At 56.3% G+C, this 16,085-nt stretch overlaps 71 non-coding genes and 3 pseudogenes across 71 annotated transcripts; all 74 read right to left on the bottom strand.

The window, feature by feature from the left end:
* Positions 1-52: 52 nt before the first annotated feature.
* Positions 53-171, bottom strand: LOC141120053 (5S ribosomal RNA). Its single transcript, XR_012239386.1, has one exon. It is a non-coding gene; the product is annotated as a 5S ribosomal RNA (ribosomal RNA).
* Positions 172-271: 100 nt separating this feature from the next.
* Positions 272-390, bottom strand: LOC141120504 (5S ribosomal RNA). The gene has a single exon (XR_012239821.1). It is a non-coding gene; the product is annotated as a 5S ribosomal RNA (ribosomal RNA).
* Positions 391-490: 100 nt separating this feature from the next.
* LOC141120599 (5S ribosomal RNA) lies at positions 491-609 on the bottom strand (annotated as a pseudogene).
* A 99-nt stretch (positions 610-708) lies between these two features.
* On the bottom strand, positions 709-827 carry LOC141118632 (5S ribosomal RNA). The gene has a single exon (XR_012237998.1). It is a non-coding gene; the product is annotated as a 5S ribosomal RNA (ribosomal RNA).
* Positions 828-926: 99 nt separating this feature from the next.
* Positions 927-1,045, bottom strand: LOC141118621 (5S ribosomal RNA). The gene has a single exon (XR_012237987.1). It is a non-coding gene; the product is annotated as a 5S ribosomal RNA (ribosomal RNA).
* A 98-nt stretch (positions 1,046-1,143) lies between these two features.
* On the bottom strand, positions 1,144-1,262 carry LOC141120471 (5S ribosomal RNA). The gene has a single exon (XR_012239790.1). It is a non-coding gene; the product is annotated as a 5S ribosomal RNA (ribosomal RNA).
* Positions 1,263-1,361: 99 nt separating this feature from the next.
* On the bottom strand, positions 1,362-1,480 carry LOC141120052 (5S ribosomal RNA). Its single transcript, XR_012239385.1, has one exon. It is a non-coding gene; the product is annotated as a 5S ribosomal RNA (ribosomal RNA).
* A 100-nt stretch (positions 1,481-1,580) lies between these two features.
* On the bottom strand, positions 1,581-1,689 carry LOC141120629 (5S ribosomal RNA; annotated as a pseudogene).
* A 99-nt stretch (positions 1,690-1,788) lies between these two features.
* LOC141118610 (5S ribosomal RNA) lies at positions 1,789-1,907 on the bottom strand. The gene has a single exon (XR_012237976.1). It is a non-coding gene; the product is annotated as a 5S ribosomal RNA (ribosomal RNA).
* A 98-nt stretch (positions 1,908-2,005) lies between these two features.
* Positions 2,006-2,124, bottom strand: LOC141120489 (5S ribosomal RNA). The gene has a single exon (XR_012239807.1). It is a non-coding gene; the product is annotated as a 5S ribosomal RNA (ribosomal RNA).
* Positions 2,125-2,223: 99 nt separating this feature from the next.
* Positions 2,224-2,342, bottom strand: LOC141118598 (5S ribosomal RNA). Its single transcript, XR_012237965.1, has one exon. It is a non-coding gene; the product is annotated as a 5S ribosomal RNA (ribosomal RNA).
* A 98-nt stretch (positions 2,343-2,440) lies between these two features.
* Positions 2,441-2,559, bottom strand: LOC141120261 (5S ribosomal RNA). The gene has a single exon (XR_012239586.1). It is a non-coding gene; the product is annotated as a 5S ribosomal RNA (ribosomal RNA).
* Positions 2,560-2,658: 99 nt separating this feature from the next.
* LOC141120280 (5S ribosomal RNA) lies at positions 2,659-2,777 on the bottom strand. The gene has a single exon (XR_012239605.1). It is a non-coding gene; the product is annotated as a 5S ribosomal RNA (ribosomal RNA).
* A 99-nt stretch (positions 2,778-2,876) lies between these two features.
* On the bottom strand, positions 2,877-2,995 carry LOC141118587 (5S ribosomal RNA). The gene has a single exon (XR_012237954.1). It is a non-coding gene; the product is annotated as a 5S ribosomal RNA (ribosomal RNA).
* A 98-nt stretch (positions 2,996-3,093) lies between these two features.
* On the bottom strand, positions 3,094-3,213 carry LOC141120445 (5S ribosomal RNA). The gene has a single exon (XR_012239765.1). It is a non-coding gene; the product is annotated as a 5S ribosomal RNA (ribosomal RNA).
* A 100-nt stretch (positions 3,214-3,313) lies between these two features.
* LOC141120345 (5S ribosomal RNA) lies at positions 3,314-3,432 on the bottom strand. The gene has a single exon (XR_012239668.1). It is a non-coding gene; the product is annotated as a 5S ribosomal RNA (ribosomal RNA).
* A 98-nt stretch (positions 3,433-3,530) lies between these two features.
* On the bottom strand, positions 3,531-3,649 carry LOC141118573 (5S ribosomal RNA). Its single transcript, XR_012237942.1, has one exon. It is a non-coding gene; the product is annotated as a 5S ribosomal RNA (ribosomal RNA).
* Positions 3,650-3,749: 100 nt separating this feature from the next.
* On the bottom strand, positions 3,750-3,868 carry LOC141118562 (5S ribosomal RNA). Its single transcript, XR_012237931.1, has one exon. It is a non-coding gene; the product is annotated as a 5S ribosomal RNA (ribosomal RNA).
* A 102-nt stretch (positions 3,869-3,970) lies between these two features.
* On the bottom strand, positions 3,971-4,089 carry LOC141118550 (5S ribosomal RNA). Its single transcript, XR_012237920.1, has one exon. It is a non-coding gene; the product is annotated as a 5S ribosomal RNA (ribosomal RNA).
* Positions 4,090-4,187: 98 nt separating this feature from the next.
* LOC141118539 (5S ribosomal RNA) lies at positions 4,188-4,306 on the bottom strand. The gene has a single exon (XR_012237909.1). It is a non-coding gene; the product is annotated as a 5S ribosomal RNA (ribosomal RNA).
* Positions 4,307-4,405: 99 nt separating this feature from the next.
* On the bottom strand, positions 4,406-4,524 carry LOC141118527 (5S ribosomal RNA). Its single transcript, XR_012237897.1, has one exon. It is a non-coding gene; the product is annotated as a 5S ribosomal RNA (ribosomal RNA).
* A 100-nt stretch (positions 4,525-4,624) lies between these two features.
* Positions 4,625-4,743, bottom strand: LOC141118516 (5S ribosomal RNA). Its single transcript, XR_012237886.1, has one exon. It is a non-coding gene; the product is annotated as a 5S ribosomal RNA (ribosomal RNA).
* Positions 4,744-4,843: 100 nt separating this feature from the next.
* Positions 4,844-4,962, bottom strand: LOC141119904 (5S ribosomal RNA). Its single transcript, XR_012239237.1, has one exon. It is a non-coding gene; the product is annotated as a 5S ribosomal RNA (ribosomal RNA).
* Positions 4,963-5,061: 99 nt separating this feature from the next.
* LOC141120412 (5S ribosomal RNA) lies at positions 5,062-5,180 on the bottom strand. Its single transcript, XR_012239734.1, has one exon. It is a non-coding gene; the product is annotated as a 5S ribosomal RNA (ribosomal RNA).
* A 98-nt stretch (positions 5,181-5,278) lies between these two features.
* LOC141118504 (5S ribosomal RNA) lies at positions 5,279-5,397 on the bottom strand. The gene has a single exon (XR_012237875.1). It is a non-coding gene; the product is annotated as a 5S ribosomal RNA (ribosomal RNA).
* A 99-nt stretch (positions 5,398-5,496) lies between these two features.
* LOC141118492 (5S ribosomal RNA) lies at positions 5,497-5,615 on the bottom strand. The gene has a single exon (XR_012237864.1). It is a non-coding gene; the product is annotated as a 5S ribosomal RNA (ribosomal RNA).
* A 98-nt stretch (positions 5,616-5,713) lies between these two features.
* On the bottom strand, positions 5,714-5,832 carry LOC141120882 (5S ribosomal RNA). Its single transcript, XR_012240030.1, has one exon. It is a non-coding gene; the product is annotated as a 5S ribosomal RNA (ribosomal RNA).
* A 99-nt stretch (positions 5,833-5,931) lies between these two features.
* On the bottom strand, positions 5,932-6,050 carry LOC141120183 (5S ribosomal RNA). The gene has a single exon (XR_012239510.1). It is a non-coding gene; the product is annotated as a 5S ribosomal RNA (ribosomal RNA).
* A 99-nt stretch (positions 6,051-6,149) lies between these two features.
* Positions 6,150-6,269, bottom strand: LOC141120509 (5S ribosomal RNA). Its single transcript, XR_012239826.1, has one exon. It is a non-coding gene; the product is annotated as a 5S ribosomal RNA (ribosomal RNA).
* A 99-nt stretch (positions 6,270-6,368) lies between these two features.
* LOC141118481 (5S ribosomal RNA) lies at positions 6,369-6,487 on the bottom strand. The gene has a single exon (XR_012237853.1). It is a non-coding gene; the product is annotated as a 5S ribosomal RNA (ribosomal RNA).
* A 100-nt stretch (positions 6,488-6,587) lies between these two features.
* On the bottom strand, positions 6,588-6,706 carry LOC141118468 (5S ribosomal RNA). The gene has a single exon (XR_012237842.1). It is a non-coding gene; the product is annotated as a 5S ribosomal RNA (ribosomal RNA).
* Positions 6,707-6,805: 99 nt separating this feature from the next.
* On the bottom strand, positions 6,806-6,924 carry LOC141118455 (5S ribosomal RNA). The gene has a single exon (XR_012237830.1). It is a non-coding gene; the product is annotated as a 5S ribosomal RNA (ribosomal RNA).
* A 99-nt stretch (positions 6,925-7,023) lies between these two features.
* Positions 7,024-7,142, bottom strand: LOC141118443 (5S ribosomal RNA). Its single transcript, XR_012237819.1, has one exon. It is a non-coding gene; the product is annotated as a 5S ribosomal RNA (ribosomal RNA).
* A 98-nt stretch (positions 7,143-7,240) lies between these two features.
* On the bottom strand, positions 7,241-7,359 carry LOC141120040 (5S ribosomal RNA). The gene has a single exon (XR_012239373.1). It is a non-coding gene; the product is annotated as a 5S ribosomal RNA (ribosomal RNA).
* A 100-nt stretch (positions 7,360-7,459) lies between these two features.
* On the bottom strand, positions 7,460-7,578 carry LOC141120563 (5S ribosomal RNA). Its single transcript, XR_012239878.1, has one exon. It is a non-coding gene; the product is annotated as a 5S ribosomal RNA (ribosomal RNA).
* Positions 7,579-7,677: 99 nt separating this feature from the next.
* Positions 7,678-7,796, bottom strand: LOC141118432 (5S ribosomal RNA). The gene has a single exon (XR_012237808.1). It is a non-coding gene; the product is annotated as a 5S ribosomal RNA (ribosomal RNA).
* A 98-nt stretch (positions 7,797-7,894) lies between these two features.
* LOC141118421 (5S ribosomal RNA) lies at positions 7,895-8,013 on the bottom strand. The gene has a single exon (XR_012237797.1). It is a non-coding gene; the product is annotated as a 5S ribosomal RNA (ribosomal RNA).
* Positions 8,014-8,113: 100 nt separating this feature from the next.
* Positions 8,114-8,232, bottom strand: LOC141118409 (5S ribosomal RNA). The gene has a single exon (XR_012237785.1). It is a non-coding gene; the product is annotated as a 5S ribosomal RNA (ribosomal RNA).
* Positions 8,233-8,332: 100 nt separating this feature from the next.
* LOC141118398 (5S ribosomal RNA) lies at positions 8,333-8,451 on the bottom strand. The gene has a single exon (XR_012237774.1). It is a non-coding gene; the product is annotated as a 5S ribosomal RNA (ribosomal RNA).
* Positions 8,452-8,550: 99 nt separating this feature from the next.
* On the bottom strand, positions 8,551-8,669 carry LOC141120118 (5S ribosomal RNA). The gene has a single exon (XR_012239447.1). It is a non-coding gene; the product is annotated as a 5S ribosomal RNA (ribosomal RNA).
* Positions 8,670-8,768: 99 nt separating this feature from the next.
* Positions 8,769-8,887, bottom strand: LOC141118386 (5S ribosomal RNA). The gene has a single exon (XR_012237763.1). It is a non-coding gene; the product is annotated as a 5S ribosomal RNA (ribosomal RNA).
* A 98-nt stretch (positions 8,888-8,985) lies between these two features.
* LOC141118374 (5S ribosomal RNA) lies at positions 8,986-9,104 on the bottom strand. Its single transcript, XR_012237752.1, has one exon. It is a non-coding gene; the product is annotated as a 5S ribosomal RNA (ribosomal RNA).
* Positions 9,105-9,203: 99 nt separating this feature from the next.
* On the bottom strand, positions 9,204-9,322 carry LOC141118363 (5S ribosomal RNA). The gene has a single exon (XR_012237741.1). It is a non-coding gene; the product is annotated as a 5S ribosomal RNA (ribosomal RNA).
* Positions 9,323-9,422: 100 nt separating this feature from the next.
* On the bottom strand, positions 9,423-9,541 carry LOC141120044 (5S ribosomal RNA). Its single transcript, XR_012239377.1, has one exon. It is a non-coding gene; the product is annotated as a 5S ribosomal RNA (ribosomal RNA).
* A 100-nt stretch (positions 9,542-9,641) lies between these two features.
* On the bottom strand, positions 9,642-9,760 carry LOC141118352 (5S ribosomal RNA). The gene has a single exon (XR_012237730.1). It is a non-coding gene; the product is annotated as a 5S ribosomal RNA (ribosomal RNA).
* Positions 9,761-9,859: 99 nt separating this feature from the next.
* Positions 9,860-9,978, bottom strand: LOC141120083 (5S ribosomal RNA). The gene has a single exon (XR_012239414.1). It is a non-coding gene; the product is annotated as a 5S ribosomal RNA (ribosomal RNA).
* A 98-nt stretch (positions 9,979-10,076) lies between these two features.
* Positions 10,077-10,195, bottom strand: LOC141119998 (5S ribosomal RNA). The gene has a single exon (XR_012239331.1). It is a non-coding gene; the product is annotated as a 5S ribosomal RNA (ribosomal RNA).
* A 99-nt stretch (positions 10,196-10,294) lies between these two features.
* LOC141120580 (5S ribosomal RNA) lies at positions 10,295-10,413 on the bottom strand. Its single transcript, XR_012239894.1, has one exon. It is a non-coding gene; the product is annotated as a 5S ribosomal RNA (ribosomal RNA).
* A 100-nt stretch (positions 10,414-10,513) lies between these two features.
* Positions 10,514-10,632, bottom strand: LOC141120500 (5S ribosomal RNA). The gene has a single exon (XR_012239817.1). It is a non-coding gene; the product is annotated as a 5S ribosomal RNA (ribosomal RNA).
* Positions 10,633-10,731: 99 nt separating this feature from the next.
* LOC141118114 (5S ribosomal RNA) lies at positions 10,732-10,850 on the bottom strand. The gene has a single exon (XR_012237501.1). It is a non-coding gene; the product is annotated as a 5S ribosomal RNA (ribosomal RNA).
* Positions 10,851-10,950: 100 nt separating this feature from the next.
* Positions 10,951-11,069, bottom strand: LOC141120565 (5S ribosomal RNA). Its single transcript, XR_012239880.1, has one exon. It is a non-coding gene; the product is annotated as a 5S ribosomal RNA (ribosomal RNA).
* A 99-nt stretch (positions 11,070-11,168) lies between these two features.
* LOC141118340 (5S ribosomal RNA) lies at positions 11,169-11,287 on the bottom strand. Its single transcript, XR_012237718.1, has one exon. It is a non-coding gene; the product is annotated as a 5S ribosomal RNA (ribosomal RNA).
* A 99-nt stretch (positions 11,288-11,386) lies between these two features.
* LOC141120110 (5S ribosomal RNA) lies at positions 11,387-11,505 on the bottom strand. Its single transcript, XR_012239440.1, has one exon. It is a non-coding gene; the product is annotated as a 5S ribosomal RNA (ribosomal RNA).
* A 98-nt stretch (positions 11,506-11,603) lies between these two features.
* On the bottom strand, positions 11,604-11,722 carry LOC141118328 (5S ribosomal RNA). The gene has a single exon (XR_012237707.1). It is a non-coding gene; the product is annotated as a 5S ribosomal RNA (ribosomal RNA).
* Positions 11,723-11,821: 99 nt separating this feature from the next.
* Positions 11,822-11,940, bottom strand: LOC141118314 (5S ribosomal RNA). Its single transcript, XR_012237695.1, has one exon. It is a non-coding gene; the product is annotated as a 5S ribosomal RNA (ribosomal RNA).
* A 100-nt stretch (positions 11,941-12,040) lies between these two features.
* Positions 12,041-12,159, bottom strand: LOC141120042 (5S ribosomal RNA). Its single transcript, XR_012239375.1, has one exon. It is a non-coding gene; the product is annotated as a 5S ribosomal RNA (ribosomal RNA).
* A 99-nt stretch (positions 12,160-12,258) lies between these two features.
* Positions 12,259-12,377, bottom strand: LOC141118303 (5S ribosomal RNA). The gene has a single exon (XR_012237684.1). It is a non-coding gene; the product is annotated as a 5S ribosomal RNA (ribosomal RNA).
* A 100-nt stretch (positions 12,378-12,477) lies between these two features.
* Positions 12,478-12,596, bottom strand: LOC141118002 (5S ribosomal RNA). Its single transcript, XR_012237390.1, has one exon. It is a non-coding gene; the product is annotated as a 5S ribosomal RNA (ribosomal RNA).
* Positions 12,597-12,695: 99 nt separating this feature from the next.
* On the bottom strand, positions 12,696-12,804 carry LOC141120636 (5S ribosomal RNA; annotated as a pseudogene).
* Positions 12,805-12,902: 98 nt separating this feature from the next.
* On the bottom strand, positions 12,903-13,021 carry LOC141120299 (5S ribosomal RNA). Its single transcript, XR_012239624.1, has one exon. It is a non-coding gene; the product is annotated as a 5S ribosomal RNA (ribosomal RNA).
* Positions 13,022-13,120: 99 nt separating this feature from the next.
* LOC141120477 (5S ribosomal RNA) lies at positions 13,121-13,239 on the bottom strand. The gene has a single exon (XR_012239796.1). It is a non-coding gene; the product is annotated as a 5S ribosomal RNA (ribosomal RNA).
* Positions 13,240-13,339: 100 nt separating this feature from the next.
* Positions 13,340-13,458, bottom strand: LOC141120157 (5S ribosomal RNA). The gene has a single exon (XR_012239484.1). It is a non-coding gene; the product is annotated as a 5S ribosomal RNA (ribosomal RNA).
* A 99-nt stretch (positions 13,459-13,557) lies between these two features.
* LOC141117886 (5S ribosomal RNA) lies at positions 13,558-13,676 on the bottom strand. Its single transcript, XR_012237279.1, has one exon. It is a non-coding gene; the product is annotated as a 5S ribosomal RNA (ribosomal RNA).
* A 100-nt stretch (positions 13,677-13,776) lies between these two features.
* Positions 13,777-13,895, bottom strand: LOC141119881 (5S ribosomal RNA). The gene has a single exon (XR_012239214.1). It is a non-coding gene; the product is annotated as a 5S ribosomal RNA (ribosomal RNA).
* A 99-nt stretch (positions 13,896-13,994) lies between these two features.
* On the bottom strand, positions 13,995-14,113 carry LOC141120411 (5S ribosomal RNA). The gene has a single exon (XR_012239733.1). It is a non-coding gene; the product is annotated as a 5S ribosomal RNA (ribosomal RNA).
* A 99-nt stretch (positions 14,114-14,212) lies between these two features.
* On the bottom strand, positions 14,213-14,331 carry LOC141120070 (5S ribosomal RNA). The gene has a single exon (XR_012239403.1). It is a non-coding gene; the product is annotated as a 5S ribosomal RNA (ribosomal RNA).
* A 100-nt stretch (positions 14,332-14,431) lies between these two features.
* On the bottom strand, positions 14,432-14,550 carry LOC141120468 (5S ribosomal RNA). The gene has a single exon (XR_012239787.1). It is a non-coding gene; the product is annotated as a 5S ribosomal RNA (ribosomal RNA).
* A 98-nt stretch (positions 14,551-14,648) lies between these two features.
* On the bottom strand, positions 14,649-14,767 carry LOC141120590 (5S ribosomal RNA). Its single transcript, XR_012239903.1, has one exon. It is a non-coding gene; the product is annotated as a 5S ribosomal RNA (ribosomal RNA).
* A 100-nt stretch (positions 14,768-14,867) lies between these two features.
* LOC141120079 (5S ribosomal RNA) lies at positions 14,868-14,986 on the bottom strand. Its single transcript, XR_012239412.1, has one exon. It is a non-coding gene; the product is annotated as a 5S ribosomal RNA (ribosomal RNA).
* Positions 14,987-15,085: 99 nt separating this feature from the next.
* On the bottom strand, positions 15,086-15,204 carry LOC141119873 (5S ribosomal RNA). The gene has a single exon (XR_012239207.1). It is a non-coding gene; the product is annotated as a 5S ribosomal RNA (ribosomal RNA).
* Positions 15,205-15,303: 99 nt separating this feature from the next.
* LOC141119997 (5S ribosomal RNA) lies at positions 15,304-15,422 on the bottom strand. Its single transcript, XR_012239330.1, has one exon. It is a non-coding gene; the product is annotated as a 5S ribosomal RNA (ribosomal RNA).
* A 98-nt stretch (positions 15,423-15,520) lies between these two features.
* Positions 15,521-15,639, bottom strand: LOC141118292 (5S ribosomal RNA). Its single transcript, XR_012237673.1, has one exon. It is a non-coding gene; the product is annotated as a 5S ribosomal RNA (ribosomal RNA).
* A 98-nt stretch (positions 15,640-15,737) lies between these two features.
* On the bottom strand, positions 15,738-15,856 carry LOC141120484 (5S ribosomal RNA). The gene has a single exon (XR_012239802.1). It is a non-coding gene; the product is annotated as a 5S ribosomal RNA (ribosomal RNA).
* Positions 15,857-15,957: 101 nt separating this feature from the next.
* LOC141120382 (5S ribosomal RNA) lies at positions 15,958-16,076 on the bottom strand. The gene has a single exon (XR_012239705.1). It is a non-coding gene; the product is annotated as a 5S ribosomal RNA (ribosomal RNA).
* Between the last annotated feature and the right edge of the window lie 9 nt (positions 16,077-16,085).

The following is a 16,085-nucleotide window of genomic DNA, read 5'->3' as shown; positions in this document are numbered from 1 at the left end:
TGGGAAACGAGGAAAAAAAACAGGGCAAGTCCAGAAATCCAAGAAAAAAAGAAGCCTACGGCACCTGGTATTCCCAGGCGGTCTCCCATCCAGGTACTAACCAGGCCCGACCCTGCTTAGCCTCCGAGATCAGACGAGATCGGGCGCTTTCAGGGTGATGTTGCCGTAGGCGATCTCCAACGGCACGCTCAACCCTCTTGACCTTGGCGGCGCCAAGATGGGAAACGAGGAAAAAAAACAGGGCAAGTCCAGAACTCCCCCAAAAAAAAGAAGCCTACGGCACCTGGTTTTCCCAGGCGGTCTCCCATCCAGGTACTAACCAGGCCCGACCCTGCTTAGCCTCCGAGATCAGAAGAGATCGGGCGCTTTCAGGGTGATGTGGCTGTAGGCGATCTCTAACGGCACGCTCAACCCTCTTGACCTTGGCGGCGCCAAGATGGGAAACGAGGAAAAAAAACAGGGCAAGTCCAGAACGCCCCCAAAAAAAAGAAGCCTACGGCACCTGGTATTCCCAGGCGGTCTCCCATCCAGGTACTAACCAGGCCCGACCCTGCTTAGCCTTCGAAATCAGACGAGAACGGGCGCTTTCAGGGTGATGTTGCCGTAGGCGATCTCTAACGGCACGCTCAACCCTCTTGACCTTGGCGGCGCCAAGATGGGAAACGAGGAAAAAAAACAGGGCAAGTCCAGAACTCCAAGAAAAAAAGAAGCCTACGGCACCTGGTATTCCCAGGCGGTCTCCCATCCAGGTACTAACCAGGCCCGACCCTGCTTAGCCTCCGAGATCAGACGAGATCGGGCGCTTTCAGGGTGATGTGGCCGTAGGCCATCTCTAACGGCACGCTCAACCCTCTTGACCTTGGCGGCGCCAAGATGGGAAACGAGGAAAAAAAACAGGGCAAGTCCAGAACTCCAAGAAAAAAAGAAGCCTACGGCACCTGGTATTCCCAGGCGGTCTCCCATCCAGGTACTAACCAGGCCCGACCCTGCTTAGCCTCCGAGATCAGACGAGATCGGGCGCTTTCAGGGTGATGTGGCCGTAGGCGATCTCTTACGGCACGCTCAACCCTCTTGACTTTGGCGGCACCAAGATGGGAAACGAGGAAAAAAACAGGGCAAGTCCAGAACTCCAAGAAAAAAAGAAGCCTACGGCACCTGGTATTCCCAGGCGGTCTCCCATCCAGGTACTAACCAGGTCCGACCCTGCTTAGCCTCCAAGATCAGACGAGATCGGGCGCTTTCAGGGTGATGTGGCCGTAGGCGATCTCTAACGGCACGCTCAACCCTCTTGACCTTGGCGGCGCCAAGATGGGAAACGAGGAAAAAAAACAGGGCAAGTCCAGAAATCCAAGAAAAAAAGAAGCCTACGGCACCTGGTATTCCCAGGCGGTCTCCCATCCAGGTACTAACCAGGCCCGACCCTGCTTAGCCTCCGAGATCAGACGAGATCGGGCGCTTTCAGGGTGATGTTGCCGTAGGCGATCTCTAACGGTACGCTCAACCCTCTTGACCTTGGCGGCGCCAAGATGGGAAACGAGGAAAAAAAACAGGGCAAGTCCAGAACTCCCCCAAAAAAAAGAAGCCTACGGCACCTGGTATTCCCAGGCGGTCTCCCATCCAGGTACTAACCAGGCCCGACCCTGCTTAGCCTCCGAGATCAGGCACTTTCAGGGTGATGTGGCCGTAGGCGATCTCTAACGGCACGCTCAACCCTGTTGACCTTGGCGGCGCCAAGATGGGAAACGAGGAAAAAAACAGGGCAAGTCCAGAACTCCCCCAAAAAAAAGAAGCCTACGGCACCTGGTATTCCCAGGCGGTCTCCCATCCAGGTACTAACCAGGCCCGACCCTGCTTAGCCTCCGAGATCAGACGAGATCGGGCGCTTTCAGGGTGATGTGGCCGTAGGCGATCTCTTACGGCACGCTCAACCCTCTTGACTTTGGCGGCACCAAGATAGGAAACGAGGAAAAAAACAGGGCAAGTCCAGAACTCCAAGAAAAAAAGAAGCCTACGGCACCTGGTATTCCCAGGCGGTCTCCCATCCAGGTGCTAACCAGGCCCGACCCTGCTTAGCCTCCGAGATCAGACGAGATCGGGCGCTTTCAGGGTGATGTGGCCGTAGGCGATCTCTAACGGCACGCTCAACCCTCTTGACCTTGGCGGCGCCAAGATGGGAAACGAGGAAAAAAACAGGGCAAGTCCAGAACTCCCCCAAAAAAAAGAAGCCTACGGCACCTGGTATTCCCAGGCGGTCTCCCATCCAGGTACTAACCAGGCCCGACCCTGCTTAGCCTCCGAGATCAGACGAGATCGGGCGCTTTCAGGGTGATGTGGCCGTAGGCGATCTCTTACGGCACACTCAACCCTCTTGACTTTGGCGGCACCAAGATGGGAAACGAGGAAAAAAACAGGGCAAGTCCAGAACTCCAAGAAAAAAAGAAGCCTACGGCACCTGGTATTCCCAGGCGGTCTCCCATCCAGGTACTAACCAGGCCCGACCCTGCTTAGCCTCCGAAATCAGACGAGATCGGGCGCTTTCAGGGTGATGTGGCCGTAGGCGATCTCTAACGGCACGCTCAACCCTCTTGACCTTGGCGGCGCCAAGATGGGAAACGAGGAAAAAAAACAGGGCAAGTCCAGAAAACCAAGAAAAAAAGAAACCTACGGCACCTGGTATTCCCAGGCGGTCTCCCATCCAGGTACTAACCAGGCACGACCCTGCTTAGCCTCCGAGATCAGACGAGATCGGGCGCTTTCAGGGTGATGTGGCCGTAGGCGATCTCTAACGGCATGCTCAACCCTCTTGACCTTGGCGGCGCCAAGATGGGAAACGAGGAAAAAAACAGGGCAAGTCCAGAACTCCCCCAAAAAAAAGAAGCCTACGGCACCTGGTATTCCCAGGCGGTCTCCCATCCAGGTACTAACCAGGCCCGACCCTGCTTAGCCTCCGAGATCAGACGAGATCGGGCGCTTTCAGGGTGATGTGGCCGTAGGCGATCTCTTGCGGCACGCTCAACCCTCTTGACTTTGGCGGCACCAAGATGGGAAACGAGGAAAAAAACAGGGCAAGTCCAGAACTCCAAGAAAAAAAGAAGCCTACGGCACCTGGTATTCCCAGGCGGTCTCCCATCCAGGTACTAACCAGGCCCGACCCTGCTTAGCCTCCGAGTATCAGACGAGATCGGGCGCTTTCAGGGTGATGTGGCCGTAGGCGATCTCTAACGGCACGCTCAACCCTCTTGACCTTGGCGGCGCCAAGATGGGAAACGAGGAAAAAAAACAGGGCAAGTCCAGAACTCCCCCAAAAAAAAGAAGCCTACGGCACCTGGTATTCCCAGGCGGTCTCCCATCCAGGTAGTAACCAGGCCCGACCCTGCTTAGCCTCCGAGATCAGACGAGATCGGGCGCTTTCAGGGTGATGTGGCCGTAGGCGATCTCTTACGGCACGCTCAACCCTCTTGACTTTGGCGGCACCAAGATGGGAAACGAGGAAAAAAATAGGGCAAGTCCAGAACTCCAAGAAAAAAAGAAGCCTACGGCACCTGGTATTCCCAGGCGGTCTCCCATCCAGGTACTAACCAGGCCCGACCCTGCTTAGCCTCCGAGATCAGACGAGATCGGGCGCTTTCAGGGTGATGTGGCCGTAGGCGATCTCTAACGGCACGCTCAACCCTCTTGACCTTGGCGGCGCCAAGATGGGAAACGAGGAAAAAAAACAGGGCAAGTCCAGAACTCCCCCCAAAAAAAGAAGCCTACGGCACCTGGTATTCCCAGGCGGTCTCCCATCCAGGTACTAACCAGGCCCGACCCTGCTTAGCCTCCGAGATCAGACGAGATCGGGCGCTTTCAGGGTGATGTGGCCGTAGGCGATCTCTAACGGCACGCTCAACCCTCTTGACCTTGGCGGCGCCAAGATGGGAAACGAGGAAAAAAACAGGGCAAGTCCAGAACTCCCCCAAAAAAATAAAAAAGCCTACGGCACCTGGTATTCCCAGGCGGTCTCCCATCCAGGTACTAACCAGGCCCGACCCTGCTTAGCCTCCGAGATCAGACGAGATCGGGCGCTTTCAGGGTGATGTGGCCGTAGGCGATCTCTTACGGCACGCTCAACCCTCTTGACTTTGGCGGCACCAAGATGGGAAACGAGGAAAAAAACAGGGCAAGTCCAGAACTCCAAGAAAAAAAGAAGCCTACGGCACCTGGTATTCCCAGGCGGTCTCCCATCCAGGTACTAACCAGGCCCGACCCTGCTTAGCCTCCGAGATCAGACGAGATCGGGCGCTTTCAGGGTGATGTGGCCGTAGGCGATCTCTAACGGCACGCTCAACCCTCTTGACCTTGGCGGCGCCAAGATGGGAAACGAGGAAAAAAAACAGGGCAAGTCCAGAAATCCAAGAAAAAAAGAAGCCTACGGCACCTGGTATTCCCAGGCGGTCTCCCATCCAGGTACTAACCAGGCCCGACCCTGCTTAGCCTCCGAGATCAGACGAGATCGGGCGCTTTCAGGGTGATGTGGCCGTAGGCGATCTCTAACGGCACGCTCAACCCTCTTGACCTTGGCGGCGCCAAGATGGGAAACGAGGAAAAAAAACAGGGCAAGTCCAGAACGCCCCCCAAAAAAAGAAGCCTACGGCACCTGGTATTCCCAGGCGGTCTCCCATCCAGGTACTAACCAGGCCCGACCCTGCTTAGCCTCCGAGATCAGACGAGATCGGGCGCTTTCAGGGTGATGTGGCCGTAGGCGATCTCTAACGGCACGCTCAACCCTCTTGACCTTGGCGGCGCCAAGATGGGAAACGAGGAAAAAAAACAGGGCAAGTCCAGAACTCCCCCAAAAAAAAGAAGCCTACGGCACCTGGTATTCCCAGGCGGTCTCCCATCCAGGTACTAACCAGGCCCGACCCTGCTTAGCCTCCGAGATCAAACGAGATCGGGCGCTTTCAGGGTGATGTGGCCGTAGGCGATCTCTAACGGCACGCTCAACCCTCTTGACCTTGGCGGCGCCAAGATGAGAAACGAGGAAAAAAACAGGGCAAGTCCAGAATTCCCCCCAAAAAAAGAAGCCTACGGCACCTGGTATTCCCAGGCGGTCTCCCATCCAGGTACTAACCAGGCCCGACCCTGCTTAGCCTCCGAGATCAAACGAGATCGGGCGCTTTTAGGGTGATGTGGCCGTAGGCGATCTCTTACGGCACGCTCAACCCTCTTGACTTTGGCGGCACCAAGATGGGAAACGAGGAAAAAAACAGGGCAAGTCCAGAACTCCAAGAAAAAAAGAAGCCTACGGCACCTGGTATTCCCAGGCGGTCTCCCATCCAGGTACTAACCAGGCCCGACCCTGCTTAGCCTCCGAGATCAGACGAGATCGGGCGCTTTCAGGGTGATGTGGCCGTAGGCGATCTCTAACGGCACGCTCAACCCTCTTGACCTTGGCGGCGCCAAGATGGGAAACGAGGAAAAAAAACAGGGCAAGTCCAGAAATCCAAGAAAAAAAGAAGCCTACGGCACCTGGTATTCCCAGGCGGTCTCCCATCCAGGTACTAACCAGGCCCGACCCTGCTTAGCCTCCGAGATCAGACGAGATCGGGCGCTTTCAGGGTGATGTGGCCGTAGGCGATCTCTAACGGCACGCTCAACCCTCTTGACTTTGGCGGCACCAAGATGGGAAACGAGGAAAAAAACAGGGCAAGTCCAGAACTCCAAGAAAAAAAGAAGCCTACGGCACCTGGTATTCCCAGGCGGTCTCCCATCCAGGTACTAACCAGGCCCAACCCTGCTTAGCCTCCGAGATCAGACGAGATCGGGCGCTTTCAGGGTGATGTGGCCGTAGGCGATCTCTAACGGCACGCTCAACCCTCTTGACCTTGGCGGCGCCAAGATGGGAAACGAGGAAAAAAAACAGGGCAAGTCCAGAAATCCAAGAAAAAAAGAAGCCTACGGCACCTGGTATTCCCAGGCGGTCTCCCATCCAGATACTAACCAGGCCCGACCCTGCTTAGCCTCCGAGATCAGACGAGATCGGGCGCTTTCAGGGTGATGTGGCCGTAGGCGATCTCTAACGGCACGCTCAACCCACTTGACCTTGGCGGCGCCAAGATGGGAAACGAGGAAAAAAAACAGGGCAAGTCCAGAACTCCAAGAAAAAAAGAAGCCTACGGCACCTGGTATTCCCAGGCGGTCTCCCATCCAGGTACTAACCAGGCCCGACCCTGCTTAGCCTCGCGAGATCAGACGAGATCGGGCGCTTTCAGGGTGATGTGGCCGTAGGCGATCTCTAACGGCACGCTCAACCCTCTTGACCTTGGCGGCGCCAAGATGGGAAACGAGGAAAAAAACAGGGCAAGTCCAGAACTCCCCCAAAAAAAAGAAGCCTACGGCACCTGGTATTCCCAGGCGGTCTCCCATCCAGGTACTAACCAGGCCCGACCCTGCTTAGCCTCCGAGATCAGACGAGATCGGGCGCTTTCAGGGTGATGTGGCCGTAGGCGATCTCTAACGGCACGCTCAACCCTCTTGACCTTGGCGGCGCCAAGATGGGAAACGAGGAAAAAAAACAGGGCAAGTCCAGAACGCCCCCAAAAAAAAGAAGCCTACGGCACCTGGTATTCCCAGGCGGTCTCCCATCCAGGTACTAACCAGGCCCGACCCTGCTTAGCCTCCGAGATCAGACGAGATCGGGCGCTTTCAGGGTGATGTGGCCGTAGGCGATCTCGAACGGCACGCTCAACCCTCTTGACCTTGGCGGCGCCAAGATGGGAAACGAGGAAAAAAAACAGGGCAAGTCCAGAACTCCAAGAAAAAAAGAAGCCTACGGCACCTGGTATTCCCAGGCGGTCTCCCATCCAGGTACTAACCAGGCCCGACCCTGCTTAGCCTCCGAGATCAGACGAGATCGGGCGCTTTCAGGGTGATGTGGCCGTAGGCGATCTCTAACGGCACGCTCAACCCTCTTGACCTTGGCGGCGCCAAGATGGGAAACGAGGAAAAAAAACAGGGCAAGTCCAGAACTCCAAGAAAAAAAGAAGCCTACGGCACCTGGTATTCCCAGGCGGTCTCCCATCCAGGTACTAACCAGGCCCGACCCTGCTTAGCCTCCGAGATCAGACGAGATCGGGCGCTTTCAGGGTGATGTGGCCGTAGGCGATCTCTTACGGCACGCTCAACCCTCTTGACTTTGGCGGCACCAAGATGGGAAACGAGGAAAAAAACAGGGCAAGTCCAGAACTCCAAGAAAAAAAGAAGCATACGGCACCTGGTATTCCCAGGCGGTCTCCCATCCAGGTACTAACCAGGCCCAACCCTGCTTAGCCTCCGAGATCAGACGAGATCGGGCGCTTTCAGGGTGATGTGGCCGTAGGCGATCTCTAACTGCATGCTCAACCCTCTTGACCTTGGCGGCGCCAAGATGGGAAACGAGGAAAAAAAACAGGGCAAGTCCAGAACTCCCCCAAAAAAAAGAAGCCTACGGCACCTTGTATTCCCAGGCGGTCTCCCATCCATGTACTAACCAGGCCCGACCCTGCTTAGCCTCCGAGATCAGACGAGATCGGGCGCTTTCAGGGTGATGTGGCCGTAGGCGATCTCTAACGGCACGCTCAACCCTCTTGACCTTGGCGGCGCCAAGATGGGAAACGAGGAAAAAAACAGGGCAAGTCCAGATCTCCCCCAAAAAAAAGAAGCCTACGGCACCTGGTATTCCCAGGCGGTCTCCCATCCAGGTACTAACCAGGCCCGACCCTGCTTAGCCTCCGAGATCAGACGAGATCGGGCGCTTTCAGGGTGATGTGGCCGTAGGCGATCTCTTACGGCACGCTCAACCCTCTTGACTTTGGCGGCACCAAGATGGGAAACGAGGAAAAAAACAGGGCAAGTCCAGAACTCCAAGAAAAAAAGAAGCCTACGGCACCTGGTATTCCCAGGCGGTCTCCCATCCAGGTACTAACCAGGCCCGACCCTGCTTAGCCTCCGAGATCAGACGAGATCGGGCGCTTTCAGGGTGATGTGGCCGTAGGCGATCTCTAACGGCACGCTCAACCCTCTTGACCTTGGCGGCGCCAAGATGGGAAACGAGGAAAAAAAACAGGGCAAGTCCAGAACTCCCCCAAAAAAAAGAAGCCTACGGCACCTGGTATTCCCAGGCGGTCTCCCATCCAGGTACTAACCAGGCCCGACCCTGCTTAGCCTCCGAGATCAGACGAGATCGGGCGCTTTCAGGGTGATGTGGCCGTAGGCGATCTCTAACGGCACGCTCAACCCTCTTGACCTTGGCGGCGCCAAGATGGGAAACGAGGAAAAAAAACAGGGCAAGTCCAGAACGCCCCCCAAAAAAAGAAGCCTACGGCACCTGGTATTCCCAGGCGGTCTCCCATCCAGGTACTAACCAGGCCCGACCCTGCTTAGCCTCCGAGATCAGACGAGATCGGGCGCTTTCAGGGTGATGTGGCCGTAGGCGATCTCTAACGGCACGCTCAACCCTCTTGACCTTGGCGGCGCCAAGATGGGAAACGAGGAAAAAAAACAGGGCAAGTCCAGAACTCCAAGAAAAAAAGAAGCCTACGGCACCTGGTATTCCCAGGCGGTCTCCCATCCAGGTACTAACCAGGCCCGACCCTACTTAGCCTCCGAGATCAGACGAGATCGGGCGCTTTCAGGGTGATGTGGCCGTAGGCGATCTCTAACGGCACGCTCAACCCTCTTGACCTTGGCGGCGCCAAGATGGGAAACGAGGAAAAAAAACAGGGCAAGTCCAGAACTCCAAGAAAAAAAGAAGCCTACGGCACCTGGTATTCCCAGGCGGTCTCCCATCCAGGTACTAACCAGGCCCGACCCTGCTTAGCCTCCGAGATCAGACGAGATCGGGCGCTTTCAGGGTGATGTGGCCGTAGGCGATCTCTTACGGCACGCTCAACCCTCTTGACTTTGGCGGCACCAAGATGGGAAACGAGGAAAAAAACAGGGCAAGTCCAGAACTCCAAGAAAAAAAGAAGCCTACGGCACCTGGTATTCCCAGGCGGTCTCCCATCCAGGTACTAACCAGGCCCGACCCTGCTTAGCCTCCGAGATCAGACGAGATCGGGCGCTTTCAGGGTGATGTGGCCGTAGGCGATCTCTAACGGCACGCTCAACCCTCTTGACCTTGGCGGCGCCAAGATGGGAAACGAGGAAAAAAAACAGGGCAAGTCCAGAAATCCAAGAAAAAAAGAAGCCTACGGCACCTGGTATTCCCAGGCGGTCTCCCATCCAGGTACTAACCAGGCCCGACCCTGCTTAGCCTCCGAGATCAGACGAGATCGGGCGCTTTCAGGGTGATGTGGCCGTAGGCGATCTCTAACGGCACGCTCAACCCTCTTGACCTTGGCGGCGCCAAGATGGGAAACGAGGAAAAAAAACAGGGCAAGTCCAGAACGCCCCCCAAAAAAAGAAGCCTACGGCACCTGGTATTCCCAGGCGGTCTCCCATCCAGGTACTAACCAGGCCCGACCCTGCTTATCCTCCGAGATCAGACGAGATCGGGCGCTTTCAGGGTGATGTGGCCGTAGGCGATCTCTAACGGCACGCTCAACCCTCTTGACCTTGGCGGCGCCAAGATGGGAAACGAGGAAAAAAAACAGGGCAAGTCCAGAACGCCCCCCAAAAAAAGAAGCCTACGGCACCTGGTATTCCCAGGCGGTCTCCCATCCAGGTACTAACCAGGCCCGACCCTGCTTAGCCTCCGAGATCAGACGAGATCGGGCGCTTTCAGGGTGATGTGGCCGTAGGCGATCTCTAGCGGCACGCTCAACCCTCTTGACCTTGGCGGCGCCAAGATGGGAAACGAGGAAAAAAACAGGGCAAGTCCAGAACTCCCCCAAAAAAAAGAAGCCTACGGCACCTGGTATTCCCAGGCGGTCTCCCATCCAGGTACTAACCAGGCCCGACCCTGCTTAGCCTCCGAGATCAGACGAGATCAGGCGCTTTCAGGGTGATGTGGCCGTAGGCGATCTCTTACGGCACGCTCAACCCTCTTGACTTTGGCGGCACCAAGATGGGAAACGAGGAAAAAAACAGGGCAAGTCCAGAACTCCAAGAAAAAAAGAAGCCTACGGCACCTGGTATTCCCAGGCGGTCTCCCATTCAGGTACTAACCAGGCCCGACCCTGCTTAGCCTCCGAGATCAGACGAGATCGGGCGCTTTCAGGGTGATGTGGCCGTAGGCGATCTCTAACGGCACGCTCAACCCTCTTGACCTTGGCGGCGCCAAGATGGGAAACGAGGAAAAAAAACAGGGCAAGTCCAGAAATCCAAGAAAAAAAGAAGCCTACGGCAACTGGTATTCCCAGGCGGTCTCCCATCCAGGTACTAACCAGGCCCGACCCTGCTTAGCCTCCGAGATCAGACGAGATCGGGCGCTTTCAGGGTGATGTGGCCGTACGCAACCTCTAACGGCACGCTCAACCCTCTTGACCTTGGCGGCGCCAAGATGGGAAACGAGGAAAAAAAACAGGGCAAGTCAAGAACGCCCCCCAAAAAAAGAAGCCTACGGCACCTGGTATTCCCAGGCGGTCTCCCATCCAGGTACTAACCAGGCCCGACCCTGCTTAGCCTCCAAGATCAGACGAGATCGGGCGCTTTCAGGGTGATGCGGCCGTAGGCGATCTCTAACGGCATGCTCAACCCTCTTGACCTTGGCGGCGCCAAGATGGGAAACGAGGAAAAAAACAGGGCAAGTCCAGAACTCCCCCAAAAAAAAGAAGCCTACGGCACCTGGTATTCCCAGGCGGTCTCCCATCCAGGTACTAACCAGGCCCGACCCTGCTTAGCCTCCGAGATCAGACGAGATCGGGTGCTTTCAGGGTGATGTGGCCGTAGGCAATCTCTAACGGCACGCTCAACCCTCTTGACCTTGGCGGCGCCAAGATGGGAAACGAGGAAAAAAAACAGGGCAAGTCCAGAACGCCCCCCAAAAAAAGAAGCCTACAGCACCTGGTATTCCCAGGCGGTCTCCCATCCAGGTACTAACCAGGCCCGACCCTGCTTAGCCTCCGAGATCAGACAAGATCTGGCGCTTTCAGGGTGATGTGGCCGTAGGCGATCTCTAACGGCACGCTCAACCCTCTTGACCTTGGCGGCGCCAAGATGGGAAACGAGGAAAAAAAACAGGGCAAGTCCAGAACTCCAAGAAAAAAAGAAGCCTACGGCACCTGGTATTCCCAGGCGGTCTCCCATCCAGGTACTAACCAGGCCCGACCCTGCTTAGCCTCCGAGATCAGACGAGATCGGGCGCTTTCAGGGTGATGTGGCCGTAGGCGATCTCTAACGGCACGCTCAACCCTCTTGACCTTGGCGGCGCCAAGATGGGAAACGAGGAAAAAAAACAGGGCAAGTCCAGAACTCCAAGAAAAAAAGAAGCCTACGGCACCTGGTATTCCCAGGCGGTGTCCCATCCAGGTACTAACCAGGCCCGACCCTGCTTAGCCTCCGAGATCAGACGAGATCGGGCGCTTTCAGGGTGATGTGGCCGTAGGCGATCTCTTACGGAACGCTCAACCCTCTTGACTTTGGCGGCACCAAGATGGGAAACGAGGAAAAAAACAGGGCAAGTCCAGAACTCCAAGAAAAAAAGAAGCCTACGGCACCTGGTATTCCCAGGCGGTCTCCCATCCAGGTACTAACCAGGCCCGACCCTGCTTAGCCTCCGAGATCAGACGAGATCGGGCGCTTTCAGGGTGATGTGGCCGTAGGCGATCTCTAACGGCACGCTCAACCCTCTTGACCTTGGCGGCGCCAAGATGGGAAACGAGGAAAAAAAACAGGGCAAGTCCAGAAATCCAAGAAAAAAAGAAGCCTACGGCACCTGGTATTCCCAGGCGGTCTCCCATCCAGGTACTAACCAGGCCCGACCCTGCTTAGCCTCCGAGATCAGACGAGATCGGGCGCTTTCAGGGTGATGTGGCCGTAGGCGATCTCTAACCGCACGCTCAACCCTCTTGACCTTGGCGGCGCCAAGATGGGAAACGAGGAAAAAAAACAGGGCAAGTCCAGAACGCCCCCCAAAAAAAGAAGCCTACGGCACCTGGTATTCCCAGGCGGTCTCCCATCCAGGTACTAACCAGGCCCGACCCTGCTTATCCTCCGAGATCAGACGAGATCGGGCGCTTTCAGGGTGATGTGGCCGTAGGCGATCTCTAACGGCACGCTCAACCCTCTTGACCTTGGCGGCGCCAAGATGGGAAACGAGGAAAAAAACAGGGCAAGTCCAGAACGCCCCCCAAAAAAAGAAGCCTACGGCACCTGGTATTCCCAGGCGGTCTCCCATCCAGGTACTAACCAGGCCCGACCCTGCTTAGCCTCCGAGATCAGACGAGATCGGGCGCTTTCAGGGTGATGTGGCCGTAGGCGATCTCTAACGGCACGCTCAACCCTCTTGACCTTGGCGGCGCCAAGATGGGAAACGAGGAAAAAAAACAGGGCAAGTCCAGAACTCCCCCAAAAAAAAGAAGCCTACGGCACCTGGTATTCCCAGGCGGTCTCCCATCCAGGTACTAACCAGGCCCGACCCTGCTTAGCCTCCGAGATCAGACGAGATCGGGTGCTTTCAGGGTGATGTGGCCGTAGGCGATCTCTAGCGGCACGCTCAACCCTCTTGACCTTGGCGGCGCCAAGATGGGAAACGAGGAAAAAAACAGGGCAAGTCCAGAACTCCCCCAAAAAAAAGAAGCCTACGGCACCTGGTATTCCCAGGCGGTCTCCCATCCAGGTACTAACCAGGCCCGACCCTGCTTAGCCTCCGAGATCAGACGCTTTCAGGGTGATGTGGCCGTAGGCGATCTCTTACGGCACGCTCAACCCTCTTGACTTTGGCGGCACCAAGATGGGAAACGAGGAAAAAAACAGGGCAAGTCCAGAACTCCAAGAAAAAAAGAAGCCTACGGCACCTGGTATTCCCAGGCGGTCTCCCATTCAGGTACTAACCAGGCCCGACCCTGCTTAGCCTCCGAGATCAGACGAGATCGAGCGCTTTCAGGGTGATGTGGCCGTAGGCGATCTCTAATGGCACGCTCAACCCTCTTGACCTTGGCGGCACCAAGATGGGAAACGAGGAAAAAAAACAGGGCAAGTCCAGAAATCCAAGAAAAAAAGAAGCCTACGGCAACTGGTATTCCCAGGCGGTCTCCCATCCAGGTACTAACCAGGCCCGACCCTGCTTAGCCTCCGAGATCAGACGAGATCGGGCGCTTTCAGGGTGATGTGGCCGTAGGCGATCTCTAACGGCACGCTCAACCCTCTTGACCTTGGCGGCGCCAAGATGGGAAACGAGGAAAAAAAACAGGGCAAGTCAAGAACGCCCCCCAAAAAAAGAAGCCTACGGCACCTGGTATTCCCAGGCGGTCTCCCATCCAGGTACTAACCAGGCCCGACCCTGCTTAGCCTCCGAGATCAGACGAGATCGGGCGCTTTCAGGGTGATGCGGCCGTAGGCGATCTCTAACGGCACGCTCAACCCTCTTGACCTTGGCGGCGCCAAGATGGGAAACGAGGAAAAAAACAGGGCAAGTCCAGAACTCCCCCAAAAAAAAGAAGCCTACGGCACCTGGTATTCCCAGGCGGTCTCCCATCCAGGTACTAACCAGGCCCGACCCTGCTTAGCCTCCGAGATCAGACGAGATCGGGTGCTTTCAGGGTGATGTGGCCGTAGGCAATCTCTAACGGCACGCTCAACCCTCTTGACCTTGGCGGCGCCAAGATGGGAAACGAGGAAAAAAAACAGGGCAAGTCCAGAACGCCCCCCAAAAAAAGAAGCCTACAGCACCTGGTATTCCCAGGCGGTCTCCCATCCAGGTACTAACCAGGCCCGACCCTGCTTAGCCTCCGAGATCAGACGAGATCGGGCGCTTTCAGGGTGATGTGGCCGTAGGCGATCTCTAACGGCACGCTCAACCCTCTTGACCTTGGCGGCGCCAAGATGGGAAACGAGGAAAAAAAACAGGGCAAGTCCAGAACTCCAAGAAAAAAAGAAGCCTACGGCACCTGGTATTCCCAGGCGGTCTCCCATCCAGGTACTAACCAGGCCCGACCCTGCTTAGCCTCCGAGATCAGACGAGATCGGGCACTTTCAGGGTAATGTGGCCGTAGGCGATCTCTAACGGCACGCTCAACCCTCTTGACCTTGGCGGCGCCAAGATGGGAAACGAGGAAAAAAACAGGGCAAGTCCAGAACTCCCCCAAAAAAAAGAAGCCTACGGCACCTGGTATTCCCAGGCGGTCTCCCATCCAGGTACTAAACAGGCCCGACCCTGCTTAGCCTCCGAGATCAGACGAGATCGGGCGCTTTCAGGGTGATGTGGCCGTAGGCGATCTCTAACGGCACGCTCAACCCTCTTGACCTTGGCGGCGCCAAGATGGGAAACGAGGAAAAAAAACAGGGCAAGTCCAGAACGCCCCCAAAAAAAAGAAGCCTACGGCACCTGGTATTCCCAGGCGGTCTCCCATCCAGGTACTAACCAGGCCCGACCCTGCTTAGCCTCCGTGATCAGACGAGATCGGGCGCTTTCAGGGTGATGTGGCCGTAGGCGATCTCTTACGGCACGCTCAACCCTCTTGACTTTGGCGGCACCAAGATGGGAAACGAGGAAAAAAACAGGGCAAGTCCAGAACTCCAAGAAAAAAAGAAGCCTACGGCACCTGGTATTCCCAGGCGGTCTCCCATCCAGGTATTAACCAGGCCCGACCCTGCTTAGCCTCCGAGATCAGACGAGATCGGGCGCTTTCAGGGTGATGTGGTTGTAGGCGATCTCTAACGGCACGCTCAACCCTCTTGACCTTGGCGGCGCCAAGATGGGAAACGAGGAAAAAAAACAGGGCAAGTCCAGAACGCCCCCAAAAAAAAGAAGCCTACGGCACCTGGTATTCCCAGGCGGTCTCCCATCCAGGTACTAACCAGGCCCGACCCTGCTTAGCCTCCGAGATCAGACGAGATCGGGCGCTTTCAGGGTGATGTGGCCGTTGGCGATCTCTAACGGCACGCTCAACCCTCTTGACCTTGGCGGCGCCAAGATGGGAAACGAGGAAAAAAAACAGGGCAAGTCCAGAACTCCAAGAAAAAAAGAAGCCTACGGCACCTGGTATTCCCAGGCGGTCTCCCACCCAGGTACTAACCAGGCCCGACCCTGCTTAGCCTCCGAGATCAGACGAGATCGGGCGCTTTCAGGGTGATGTGGCCGTAGGCGATCTCTAACGGCACGCTCAACCCTCTTGACCTTGGCGGCGCCAAGATGGGAAACGAGGAAAAAAAACAGGGCAAGTCCAGAACTCCAAGAAAAAAAGAAGCCTACGGCACCTGATATTCCCAGGCGGTCTCCCATCCAGGTACTAACCAGGCCCGACCCTGCTTAGCCTCCGAGATCAGACGAGATCGGGCGCTTTCAGGGTGATGTGGCCGTAGGCGATCTCTTACGGCACGCTCAACCCTCTTGACTTTGGCGGCACCAAGATGGGAAACGAGGAAAAAAACAGGGCAAGTCCAGAACTCCAAGAAAAAAAGAAGCCTACGGCACCTGGTATTCCCAGGCGGTCTCCCATCCAGGTACTAACCAGGCCCGACCCTGCTTAGCCTCCGAGATCAGACGAGATCGGGCGCTTTCAGGGTGATGTGGCCGTAGGCGATCTCTAACGGCAAATCAACCCTCTTGACCTTGGCGGCGCCAAGATGGGAAACGAGGAAAAAAAACAGGGCAAGTCCAGAAATCCAAGAAAAAAAGAAGCCTACGGCACCTGGTATTCCCAGGCAGTCTCCCATCCAGGTACTAACCAGGCCCGACCCTGCTTAGCCTCCGAGATCAGACGAGATCGGGCGCTTTCAGGGTGATGTGGCCGTAGGTGATCTCTAACGGCACGCTCAACCCTCTTGACCTTGGCGGCGCCAAGATGGGAAACGAGGAAAAAAAACAGGGCAAGTCCAGAACGCCCCCCCAAAAAAAGAAGCCTACGGCACCTGGTATTCCCAGGCGGTCTCCCATCCAGGTACTAACCAGGCCCGACCCTGCTTAGCCTCCGAGATCAGACGAGATCGGGCGCTTTCAGGGTGATGTGGCTGTAGGCGATCTCTAA

The sequence above is a fragment of the Aquarana catesbeiana genome, linkage group LG13 (genome assembly GCF_042186555.1).
Source record: "Aquarana catesbeiana isolate 2022-GZ linkage group LG13, ASM4218655v1, whole genome shotgun sequence".
In the NCBI taxonomy this organism is placed as follows: Eukaryota; Metazoa; Chordata; class Amphibia; order Anura; family Ranidae; genus Aquarana; species Aquarana catesbeiana.
Note: the sequence above shows the minus strand (reverse complement) of the source record. Positions and strands in the feature narration are given on the sequence as shown.